Source organism: Limulus polyphemus, unplaced genomic scaffold, assembly GCF_000517525.1.
Source record: "Limulus polyphemus unplaced genomic scaffold, Limulus_polyphemus-2.1.2 Scaffold479, whole genome shotgun sequence".
NCBI classification, from domain to species: Eukaryota; Metazoa; Arthropoda; class Merostomata; order Xiphosura; family Limulidae; genus Limulus; species Limulus polyphemus.
Genome location: NW_013666089.1, coordinates 321,045 through 333,948, shown reverse-complemented (window position 1 = coordinate 333,948; position 12,904 = coordinate 321,045).

The following is a 12,904-nucleotide window of genomic DNA, read 5'->3' as shown; positions in this document are numbered from 1 at the left end:
TGTTTGTCCCATACGTGGTATTAAATAAATTAATCGAATAACAAATGTGACAAAAAAAAATTTCTGATTTTAATTCACGTATTTCTTTTAAACATTCATGCAAAAGTTTTTTGTGGTGGTTGTTAAGTGAAAAGCTACTTGAGACGTGCCACTGGTTTTTATCATCATAAGCCCCTCAAGCTTCCTGGGGGCAACGAAAAGTTTATTGAAACTAATGATAAAGTGTTAGAATAAAGTTTTTTTTATGAGAAAGCTTCATATGTACACCTATCTGATGTTACATTTGCTTCTGATTAGGAATTCTTGTCACTTCCGAAACAATTTCTTTAGGTATCGGAAACATTTTAAAGCGGAGTCATTTAGTTTTGAGGCCGCCTATGCACATAAAATATTTATATGTGATCGTACCAAGTCGCTGACTTCATTACAACATTGATTACAAAGTAATAATAATTGGCTTCATCATATTGTTACGACAGCGGAAGTCACGTGACGCTAGTAACACGTCATTGACTTCTAGAAGTATCCTGTCCCTTCCTGAATGCTCTAGCGTTTACTAGATATGCGGTAGTCTTGTATATATAAGACGGTCAAGACGTGACGGCAACAATGTAATTGAATTGCGGACAGAGAGAGAGACATATTGTTGAGTCGAGCACGTGAGGCGTTCGTTGTGAATTATAGCGTTTGTTATAGCATGACTGTGAAAATTAAGTGTATTGCAAAGTTGTATTCAGAAAGAATAAACCAGTTTTATTAAGAAAGGACTTGTGTCACTAAAGTTTCATCGGAAAGAATTTTTACGGAAAATTAACTAACGAACGGAGACGTAACAATATCAGTAAGGAAGACTTCATTAATATATACAACAGCTACCTGTATGGTTGTAATTCCCAAACCTTTATCCGTAAATATGGGCCGGACCTAGTGGTTAGTCTAGTGCCGGACTATAAACGAGTCCTGTCCAGTTGCCGTAAAATCACGCTCAGCACTCTGAGGCTGCGGTGAATTTTAAGAGTGATGGTTAAATTCATTATCCGATCAGACATGAATAGCCCAAGAGTTGGCGGTGGGTGTTGTTGACACTAGATACCTTCCCTCCAGTCTGTTATTTCAAAATTAGGGTAGGATAGCCCTTGTGCATAGTTTTGTAAGAACCTAACAACATCGGTGACACGATACAGTTACAGGGATGGGTTTGAATGTCAATTACCGATGGTTGTATAATCCGCGTTCCAGTTAAAGGGTATCTTTATTCGCCTGACTTTACAAATTTAACTTAATGAAACGTTGTGTCTTTCTGGGCCGAGCAGTATCTAACTTATGGTTTTAACTAAAGATAATACGCCTCGAAAGTATATTTCACCGCACAAGGTCATTTTTAATATCTTTAACTTTAATATAACTGGAATATTTTCTTAGATGACTGTAAATGGTTTTTCATTCCATAAGATTCCATTATTTTTTTTTAAGTTATAAAATTATACAAATTTCGAAGTTATCCCAGCGAATGTCGATGTGTTCGTCTTATTAATTTCTATCATTAGGGTCTGTTCTCTTTCAGTGTTTTTTTACATATAGTTCAAGATGTGAGTACTGGGAAGTTCGTGTGGTATTGGTAAAATGAAATGTGTTTATTTTTGACACCATGAACAATTAAGTCATCTCTTTAACTACCTCGATCGGACGTAAAATTTGGAAAACCACCTAGTGACTGAAATTAAAAACGCTAAGTAATTTGTGAAGATACGCTTACGAGGGACAGAAGCGGCTGACCTAAACAGCCTACTTAAAGAATAGCCCCAAAACGCCTTCAATCTAGGTAATATTTCCATTCATTTGCAAGAGACGAAACCAAATTCAAAAATAATTACCATTACAGGAATAAACAGATAAATAGAACGGATAAAGGATGAACTTACACAATAATATTTCATTCACGAAAGTCGAAAGCATAATCTCAAGCATAACACAAAAACCAAGAAACATTATAGAATTGTCTGAACAAGAAACACAGGATGTCCAGGCTAATACAAAATGGTATTATACTCTGGTATCAGAGATTTCAAATCGAGAAAACTAAAACGCCAGCCGTAGTCGTGAAGCACCTTCACGCAATGTTTCAATTGCCAACGCTACGTACATATTATGCCACCTTGTAAATCTCTCCCACGTTGCATGGGCTGTGGTGGAGATCACGATAACACACAATGCTCAAAAGAACACGAAGATCTCTACTGCTGTAATTGTAAGTAACAACATACAGCAAACTATAAAGGATGTTCTAAATATAACGAAACTGAAACAAAGAACAACTACACAACACACAAAAACGAACCACACACAACATAAACCGACAAAAATAACACCCCCCCAAACACCAACTACACAACCAGCACTTACATATCCCGCAGTAGTTCGTAATCAACAAACATATTACTCAAAGAAGCAAACACAGCCACAAACAAAAACAAGTACAGAATAACAACTGAATATAACTAATGATCAAATAAACACAACCACAAAACAAACCGCAATCTGACATACCAAAAACAACCACAAATCAATCATCAGCACAGAAAGTAACCCCATAATGGAAGCTGCCAAAAACACCCTTTTTTATTAGTGAATATCAAAACCCTCTTAACCAACAAGACTGCATCACACTACTCATTACAGTAACCGAGAAACATTTCACAACAATTATTCTATACATAATACAACAACACGTGGGTTCATTTTTCGCCTAAAATTCACAGTACAACACATTAATATCAAGGTTCCTAGAGGCACGAGATCGAGTCATAATAACACAAACAAATACTGATGTATACTAATAGTAATCACAGAAATTATGCTGAATAATGTATATAACTTTAAATTTTTTGGATATATGTCGATCAGAAAAGACAGATTTAATAAACAAATGACCAGAATAGGAGTATAACACTATTTTATAAACCAACTCTGTTGATCACACAGATAGCGACTGATATAAATAATGAATCAATAACAATAGATGTCCACCTACCAAGTACTGAATGTATTACAGTAGCAGATATTTTATAAACCAACTCTGTTGATCACACAGATAGCGACTGATATAAATAATGAATCAATAACAATAGATGTCCACCTACCAAGTACTGAATGTATTACAGTAGCAGATATTTACTGTTCTCCATCAATAACAATAGATGTCCACCTACCAAGTACTGAATGTATTACAGTAGCAGATATTTACTGTCAAAAACTATAGATATTAATATATTAAAGAAACTAACTGAACATAACAAAAATATGATTATGATAACAGATATTAATAGCAAATATGTTGTAATTGGATGTAGTACAACAACTACTAATGGAAAAAAATGATCTAACTTACAAAATGGTGACTGTGTGTTATTAAATGATGCTACACCTACACACACAAGTCTCTCACACAATACCAGTCATATTTGATCTTTGCGTGTGTTCATTTCAACTTAGTAAAAAATGTTCTAATTGTAGTGTAGGATATGATATAGACAGTGATTATCTGGCGCGTCTTCGAGTATGAATCCCACCATAATAAACCTAGAGGCAAATCAAAATTAAGTTATAAAAAAGCAAATTGGAAAGAATACGCAAGAATCCTTGATAAATGACTTTCGGAATCGACAAAAAATCGAGTCGAGAAACCGTCTGATATAGACGACTACTGCCAAACAATTACTAAGTGCCTTACTAAAGCTGCAGACCAGACTATACCAAAACAGAAACAATATACAACTCACGATAGATGGCAACCAAATACGTAAGTAATAAACAGGACAAAAGAACGTCGCCACCTAAGAACCTACATGAACACTAGAGATCCACACGTCAAAACACGAAAAACACACTAAGAAATAAAATACGAAACGAAATTAAACAGTTAAAACAAGATATATTGGATTCTAACTGCTCACAATTAAATGAACGAAACAGATTAAAAGCAATTCTGGACATGTTTGAAACGATTCACAACAGTCAAAATGTCCACAAAACTTATCCAACATTGAACCATGAAAATTAGATAGCATACACTAATATACAAAAAGCGGAAGTTTTCGAAGAACAATTGAGAAACACGTTCAAAACACATGATCAACTAGACATGAATACTCAGTACAGTAAATGAATACATACTACAAAGACACATTTACACACCAACTTTTTCAGCTGGTGGTACCACTAACCCTCATGGTTCACAATAGATAACAATATTGATCATGCAAGCAAAGTGATAATAAACAGCAGCAACAAAAATAGAAGTCTTCAGATCCATAAAACAACAAAAATAAAAGTAGTCACATCCAAAAAAAAAAATAGAAGTCGTCACATCCAACAAAAATAAAGTCTTCACATCTATAAAACAACAAAAATAAAATTAGTCACATCCAACAAAAACAGAAGTCTTCAAAATTACCTGAAGTACAAAATAGTTTCAAAAAATTTCAGCAAACCACAGATCATTTAGTTAGATTAACTGAAACCATAGTTGATAGCTTTAACCAAAACAAATGCAGTCGCATGCTTTCTCGATATGGAGAAAGCTTTCGACACTGTATGGCATAATGGTCTACGATTCCGCATGAAACAAATGGAATTACCGACAGGTGTTATTCGCTGGTTACCTGACTTTTTGGAAAATAAAAAAATGTGGAGAGCACCTACTCAGAGTATTTTGCTTCTGAGGCAGGTGTTCTCCAGGGAGGGGTAGTTAGCCCTATCCTCTTCATCATATATGTAAGCGACAGATCCACATTTTAGTCTTACATCTTAGTTCGCAGACGATGTGGCGATATGAAAGAGTTCCACGACTCCCTCAATAGCCCCCACAAAATTATAACTAGTACTAAACCAAATAGTTGATTACTGTCAAAAATACAGAATTAAGATATATGTTTCAAAAAAACCAACCTGGTACTATTCTCGAAATCTTTGAAAACACATAGGCACCCACCCGAATTATACTTACATGGAACTCGTTTACATATTTCCACACCAGTAAAACTTTTAGGCTTAGCAAACGATTTTATAAGTTATATATTTATCGACATGGGCCCCAAGAGGTGAAGTAGGATCAATATAATTACCTAGGAAGTTTTTGAACAGTATCTTGTGGTGTGATTTGTATAGCATTTTACTGGAAATAAACATACCATCAAGAGTGAGAGAAAGGTCTAGATAGCACCTGACCCTCCCAGATCGCGCAAAACACGACCAAACACTGATCAAATTCCCGACGCACAGATACAGTTACAGGAATTTTATTAAAGTGCAGGGCTTTTTATAAATATATGTTATAATCCTTTGAAAATACATTGTTATATTATTTAGTTAGAGCAGTTTAGTATTTCTTGAACTATTCTATCGTAGGCTGAAAGATTGACAATTATAAAGTATGTTCCAAAGAAGTTGAAGAATAAGAAAGTACCTCTACTGTGGCTCAACGGTCAATCTGGGGGTTTGCAAATCTAAAAATCGGGTTTCGATATCCGCGGTGAGCAGACCACAGATAGCCTATTTTGTAGCTTTATGCGTAATAACAAAAAATATATATAAACCATAATGAAAAACGCGCTAATCATAGCTATAATAGTTGAACCACTTGAAAATAAGCCTTAATATGTGTAGCCCATATCTAGAAGGCAAAACTGAATCTTTTACCATAACGGATACGTTCAGTCCTGCTCGATAATGGTTGAGTAATGCAAAAGAACTATTTACGATCTGTTTCTGCCAACCATCAAACAATGACAGAGCAGAGTGTATTCCTCCTCGAACTAAGCTGTCTAATTTCACAATATACTTCGAACGGCGATGCAGTCTTGTCCAAATCTCACCGCGAAAAGTTGCTGACAAAGTGAAAAGTTCTTCTGAAATTTTAGGAAGAGGCTGGTTGAAAGGAAAAACAGTGTGTAAAAATACGAAACTGCCCCATGGGCCACCTTTCACCATAGATAGTTCTTGAATAAGTTCGTGAAGCGAGAAATGGTTTCTGGGTACAATGTATTCGTCCACGTCAGCTACTACTACAAAATCCAAATAGTTCATGCTTCGGTATAAACAATCTTGTATCTGAGTCATCTGAGCTGTCTGTACCTGAATTGTTTGCAATTTTTCACGAGACCATAATATTTTCCAGTTTAAAACTTCAATGCTAAGGCCCGGCGTGCTTGCTTGAATCCAACGCAAGTGGAACAGGATCTCCGGTGAGGTTTCCATGTCATAAAATGTAAAGTGAGTGACCCCAACGGTATAGTAGAATGCTATGAATTGAGCCAATTTCAAAGAATTATTATAGAATCCATAAAATGGCTGAACACAGGCTCCGAAAACGTAGTGTTCATTCCTTACAGGACGACGTCGAAGATGGTGGACGGGAATCCACTGTAAATTACCACTGGTACGATTATCAGTCTTAATTGCTACGTGTGTCGGTTTTAAATGAGTCCATGATACTTCCACTTTGCATATTATAACTAAAGAGTCACTACTGGACATCAGAGGTGTCACTTGAGCCCAAACGGACACAATTATTACGCGGTAATGTATCAAACACTGGACATACTGTAAGGCCACTAGGCTTTTCCCAAATATCCTTATAAGTGGGTTACCCCCTACAGCTGGCCGATTGTCATAGTAAGCCGAGTATAGAAACATGCCAGGAGATATTTGTCTCCATTGGTCTTTCTGAGTTACGACAGGGTTTGAGTGACTAAAGGATGTGTGTAAAAACCTTTTACTCCTCAGAGTGTTGTTTATATTTCTTTGTATCCTCCCTTGTGATCCGTCATGATTATGCCTAGGGGTAAATCTTTGGTTGATGGATTTATTTTTGACATAGCTAGAATATTCCTGACTTTTATCATTTATCCGTTTATAGTTATTTATCTGTCGTAGGTCACTATTCTTAAAAGATTCAAAGTCTTCACCTGTGAATTTTCTATAGAGTTGATTATTACTGACCCTTTTCTTTTCCAATTCATTGAAGTTACTATGACTATTGGTCAGTCTTTTATACATGCTTGTGTATCTAATACTGTCATGGTTTCTAAACTTGTTCTTTGTGTAATTACTGTCTATACGTCGTTGATCATACTCCTTAAAATTACCACGATTACTAAACTGGTTTATATGCTTATCCTCGTACATCTGAGGACTTATTTTCCCGAGAGCTATACTTTCTTTATCGTAATGGTCAATAGAAGATTTCTGGATTGTGTCTTTTATTCTCACTTGTTTACTAATATCACTTAGTTCTATATCTCTTACCTGTTTAAGTTCAAGATATTCTGAATCTACCATGAATTCATCTTTAATTTTTTCGTCCTGTGTGGTATATAGAGCAAGAGATTGTTGCCCTCGAACGTAGTCCAAAATACCGTGGGTTTCCAAGAGCATTCTTAGAGTTGCTAAGGCCATCACCCATGTAGTCAAGAGATTCCAATAGGTAAATAGAACTAACCACCTTCTAGCTCGTTTGACAGATAAAATTCCGGCCATTACTGTCCAACAGCAACAACTGTCGAAATATGTCATAACATATTCACAGTAACACACTGACTAAAGCTATTTTTAAACACATTAAACTGCATGGTTTCAATTAACGTTTATTGTTCCGACAGTTTTTTTTTTGTTTTTTGTTTGCAATTTGTTGTATTACGGTTTTAGTAACAAAAACTCCACTTTAAGCAAACACTAATTTCACATTTTCTGCTATTTTCAAGCGTAATTATACTCTGTTAGGTGGCAGTCTGGAGCAATAAAAAATCAAATTACTCAAATAGGCAAGAGTTCTTTGAAGTAATATAAGATCGTATGATATAACATATAAATGATACCAGTCAAACAGTAAAACCAGCTACTATATTAAATAGCAGATGTATCCAATGCACAGATGCCACATACCCAAAAATAAACACAAAGAAGATGCAAGCCATCTGTTTCAGGAAATCGAAAAACACGTTTTCAACAGAACTAGAAACTGCAAGCCTAGATTATCACGTGGTAGTACATGATATTTTCCTGGTATTCTCAGGTGCCTTGATCTTAAAACTAAACGGGTCCGATCTGCAGAAAAACAGAAAGTTCGACAAAAATAATTCACGAAATAAATCTTTAATCAAAAAGCAAAACACAATCAAAGTTTAACGAATATGTATTTATGCACTAGGGACGACACCTTTACTAGAGATCTACGGTACAGAGAAATCCCTAGCATTATGTACAACAAAATAATAATGCTATTCTTTTCAGGATGCATGCCCTATCCACGTCACTGCTGGTCATTCTTAATGAAAAATAAGGGAGATTGTTTCCTTGAGGTGTTTCCTTGTTTCGGAAAAAAGATAGCTTTATGGTTTAACACAGTACGTTCAACTCTACGGAAATGTTTGCTAGAAAGTATACGGGATACCACAAGTGAATGATCAAGAACAATAGGTAGCTAGGACGAAAGGAACTTATATTATTGCATACTACACCTCAATAGCCACAGAATATTCAAGTTACAATCGCCACACAAAACAACCTTCAACTACCTAAGAAACCAATTAGCTTAACTCCTTTGCAATTTTGTAAGATCTGTTGCTAGGTGCAATGCTACGCAATGGACTAACTGTGCTCTGTCCACTACGGGTATCCAAACCCAATTTTTAGCGTTATAAACCGTCAGATTGTGAGGTGACACATCTTTAATAACATTAAACAAAATACGCATGTGACTAGGAACTGTTGAAAAATATCTCATTACCAAAGCAACCTCAACATTGCTTGGTGTAGGAATTGCTGGATTGTGCCTCTACAGACTGGTGTAATGTAAAAGTACTAGAGAACACCTCGGGCCAGGACAGACAAGGCCCAGTGGTTAGTGAATGCAAGGATCAATAGTTCGTCCTGTTGCTACTAAATCACACTGAAAACTTGGTGTTGTGTATATTGTATGAGTCATGGTCAAATCCTACTTCTCAATTAGAGTAGTCCAAAAGTTTTCAGTGGATTCTGTCGACTAGCTACACTGTCTGTAGTTAGTTTAGTTCAAAATTATATATAGCTAGAGTAGATAGCTCTGTAGCATTGTACGAATACCTAAAACAAACCAAATTTAGAAGGTATTCTTATTTCACATTAATATTTGATGTACATGAAGTGTCTTAACTATTTTCAATTCATGATGTAGAAAATGAGATAGAATATGTGAGCTGTTTCATAGCCCCATTTTATATCCATCATCATAGAATGAAAATCGTTATTGCTTTCACTATAATCAATTTGAATAGCCAATTTCCATGTTATTCACTGTAACATGAACATAACTAGTGAATTTTAGAAGTCGGTTTCCTTTTCTATTGAGAGAGATTTGGATATAAGTACAAATCTTAGTAGTTGATTTCCTTTAAATAGACAGAGATTTGAACACAAGCATTGAATCTTATTGGCTAGTTCCTTTTCTATACACCATCATTTGGATATAGGTGGAGAATCTTAGTGACTGTTTTTTGTTTTTGTTTTTACAAAGATTTGTACATACGCAATAAATCTCAGTTGTTGATTTCCTTTCCACTCAACATAGGTAACCAATCTAAACAGTAACTTCAAGTGTAGTGAGAATTTTTGTTTCTGCTTCAAGGTGCGGTTCAATCATATTCAAACAGTGGCTTTAAACTTGATGAAGGTGGATTTCAAAAATTATTTTAAAACCACTCTTGATCATAGTGTTTGTTATAGAAAATATTTCTTCCTCATAGAATACCTTCAGTGCAGACAGTGCAGCAGCATTGTTCAAACGTCATGACATGACAACCACAGCTTTAGTGCAGCAGCATCATTCAAACGTCACGACATGACAACCACAGCTTTAGTGCAGCAGCATCATTCAAACGTCACGACATGACAACCACAGCTTTCCTAGCTGTCATTAGTGGACCAAGTTTAAATCAGCTAAAAGACACCAAGACAACAACTCCTGTTTTCACACTTGTTTCAGCACAGTATCCAAAGCATTTCTAGATTGCCATCACTACACCAATAACCAATGAGAACATACTTCCATTATAAAGACGTTACTGACATACTCTGTTAGAGTCTGACGAGGATATTAAGTTCTATAATGGAGACAATTGAGGTATTAGTCGCATTAAATGTATAGGAATATAATACACATATTACTGGAATATTTCAAGTAGTTGAAAAGGAGTTCTATAATACTACAATTTGAATGCCAGTTGAAGGTATATATATCTATAGTACACAGAGTGCTTTAGTAGTTGAATCAGTGCTTTAATCAGTTGAAGGTATAGAGTACAACCATCAAAGGAAAGGTACCACAAAGATAGATGCAGCTAATGTCTTGAAGTAACAGAAATACTACAGTCGAATAAACAAAATGTAGCGTTGATTAAAAGCTATATCAAATACAAAGCATATTATACCATTCAAGCAGATTTACTCACATGATTATTCAAATGTCTTATTCGTGGATCTAAAAAAACAAATGCAGGTTATTGTGGTTAATCTTACAAAACAGTGAACTCTCAATATACTCTCAGTTTTAGAATGTAAAATGGAATAACCAAAAGATTAAGGTGAAAATATATTATTTATATCACTCATCACAGTTTCAAATGCTGGTGACTACAATATAGTCTTTCTCTAAATACATCAGTACTGGAAATAATTATAGAAATGTACAAGTGATACCAATATATCATTCACATACAATGAATAGTTGCAATTAAATGGTCAATTTATCGTTTATACAATACATGATTAAAAAATATACAAAAGAAAAGCAAGTAACTTAAACAATATACTTGTGTTTTATATTTGTTTTAAACAGATAATACACCTTGATTTTTAGCTATTACAAGTTTATAAATGTATGATTGTGAAATTTTTCCTAATGTACTGTATTATTCCTTACATTTCAGCCAAGTTGTTTGATTGTGGTTTAATATTTTGAGTTTACTTATAAGTCTGTACAGCACTAAAATATTCATATCAAGACTTTATGCAGGCCTAGTCATGAACTGTGAATGTTTCATCGGCCTCTTTCATTTTCTCTCTAATTATTGTTTCACAACATTTGCTGCATGCTTGTGATCACTGTCCCTATCAACGGGTCTTGTTCCTTTGGAAATAATAAGATGGATAAAAATATGTCTGTACCTGTCAACAGTTAGAATGCCATCAATTCTGCATAGATTTCCAACACCGCTAATATAGATTTAACCCACACTTGTACTGTTTCTCAGCACGTTTCATTGTAGATATTACAGAATGACCACGGTACTGTTTGACTTACTGCCACTGAACAAATTATTATTGGCAGTTAACAAATAATTCATGTTTGCATTCATCTTTAATGAGTATCCTCCTAAAATTTTGCTCACATATGTTTGAAGTTTTCTGCTCCTTTCAATCTTTTGATTCTCTCTAATAAGCAGCTATTTTTTAGCAGCTACACGTCCAATGCGCACCTTAATGTCCTGGAAGTAGCATTCACACTTGTACTTACAGCTACGCCATTGACAATATATTCACTGGATTGTTGTTTGACATGTAATGAGCATACCCCAAGTTACTTAACATCAGGTTTTTAAGAGTTTGGACTTTCTACCTCAACCATTTCTATTAAATCAGACTCAAAAAGTATTATTTTTGCAAAATTATACCTGTTTGATAACACTTACCTAACTGAAACTAAACTCTTATAATTTTAATATATCCCTTATTGGTTTTGGTTATATACATTTTATTCCAAAATATCAATTTCACAACATATACAGAATTGAATCTTCAATTATGTGATATATTTAAGGTTCTGAAGTCCCTAGATTAATATCATAGTCAGTAAGGACCAGAATTTAGGTAAAATAAGGGCGACCTAGGAATCTCAGCTGCAGACGACCCCTTCCCCCATCCAATACATGGTTGTATATGTTATTAATAATTAAATATCATCCACTCGACTCTCATTAAACCGTGTCTACCCACCAACATCATGGTGAATTTTATTCTAAAGCGTGTTATACAAAAATGCCCCATATAATAATAGAAACAGTCCAGTTTTGAAAGAAGTAATAAATTGAGCGTAGTGTTACCCAACATAGGTGAAAATAAACCGAAAGAGCACGTATAAATAGGGGAGATATCTCAAACTATATAGTTTATTTTTGTTTAAATTGTCTATCTGAAGACATAGGGAGGTTTAAATAGTTATGTATTAATTCTGTAGTTAGTGTTCTTTCACTCATACAGCTGCACATTAAATAAAATTTTGAATGGTTTGTAACTTGTATGTGATAGATACTGAATTTTGCATCATTTAACTAGGCCAGACAAGCAGTGTTCAATGACTGATCTAATGTTCTCTAGATATATATAATGCTATCAGATGAAGTATCTATTTCTGCTGTGAGAACTAATCCAAATAGTTGTTTTACTCGTCTCCCGTTAACGTCCCCAAATATCTGTTGGAATCTATTTGGTCACTGTAATAAAATAAATACATTATTAGCATATTACTGCATAATAATGAAATTCTCAAACATTAACTGTTCTCGTGCACTACAGATCTGTGGAGGAGGCTCCAAAGCCTGTATTCGCCTACCCAATTGGTCCCACAGATGCTCTATAGGGTTGAGATCTGGACTTCTTGCTGGCCAAGGAAGAGCGTTGACGGATTCATTCTCTAAATAAGCCTTTACTGCCCTAGAGCGATGAGGTCTAGCGTTGTCATCCATGAATAAAGGTCTTGACGCAAACGTGTGGTTGTCAAAATGAGGCACAACTACAGGTGTAAGCACGTCCCTGGTGTACTTTTCGCCAGTAAGGTTGCCATTGATTGTTACCAAATCCTGCGAGACACAGC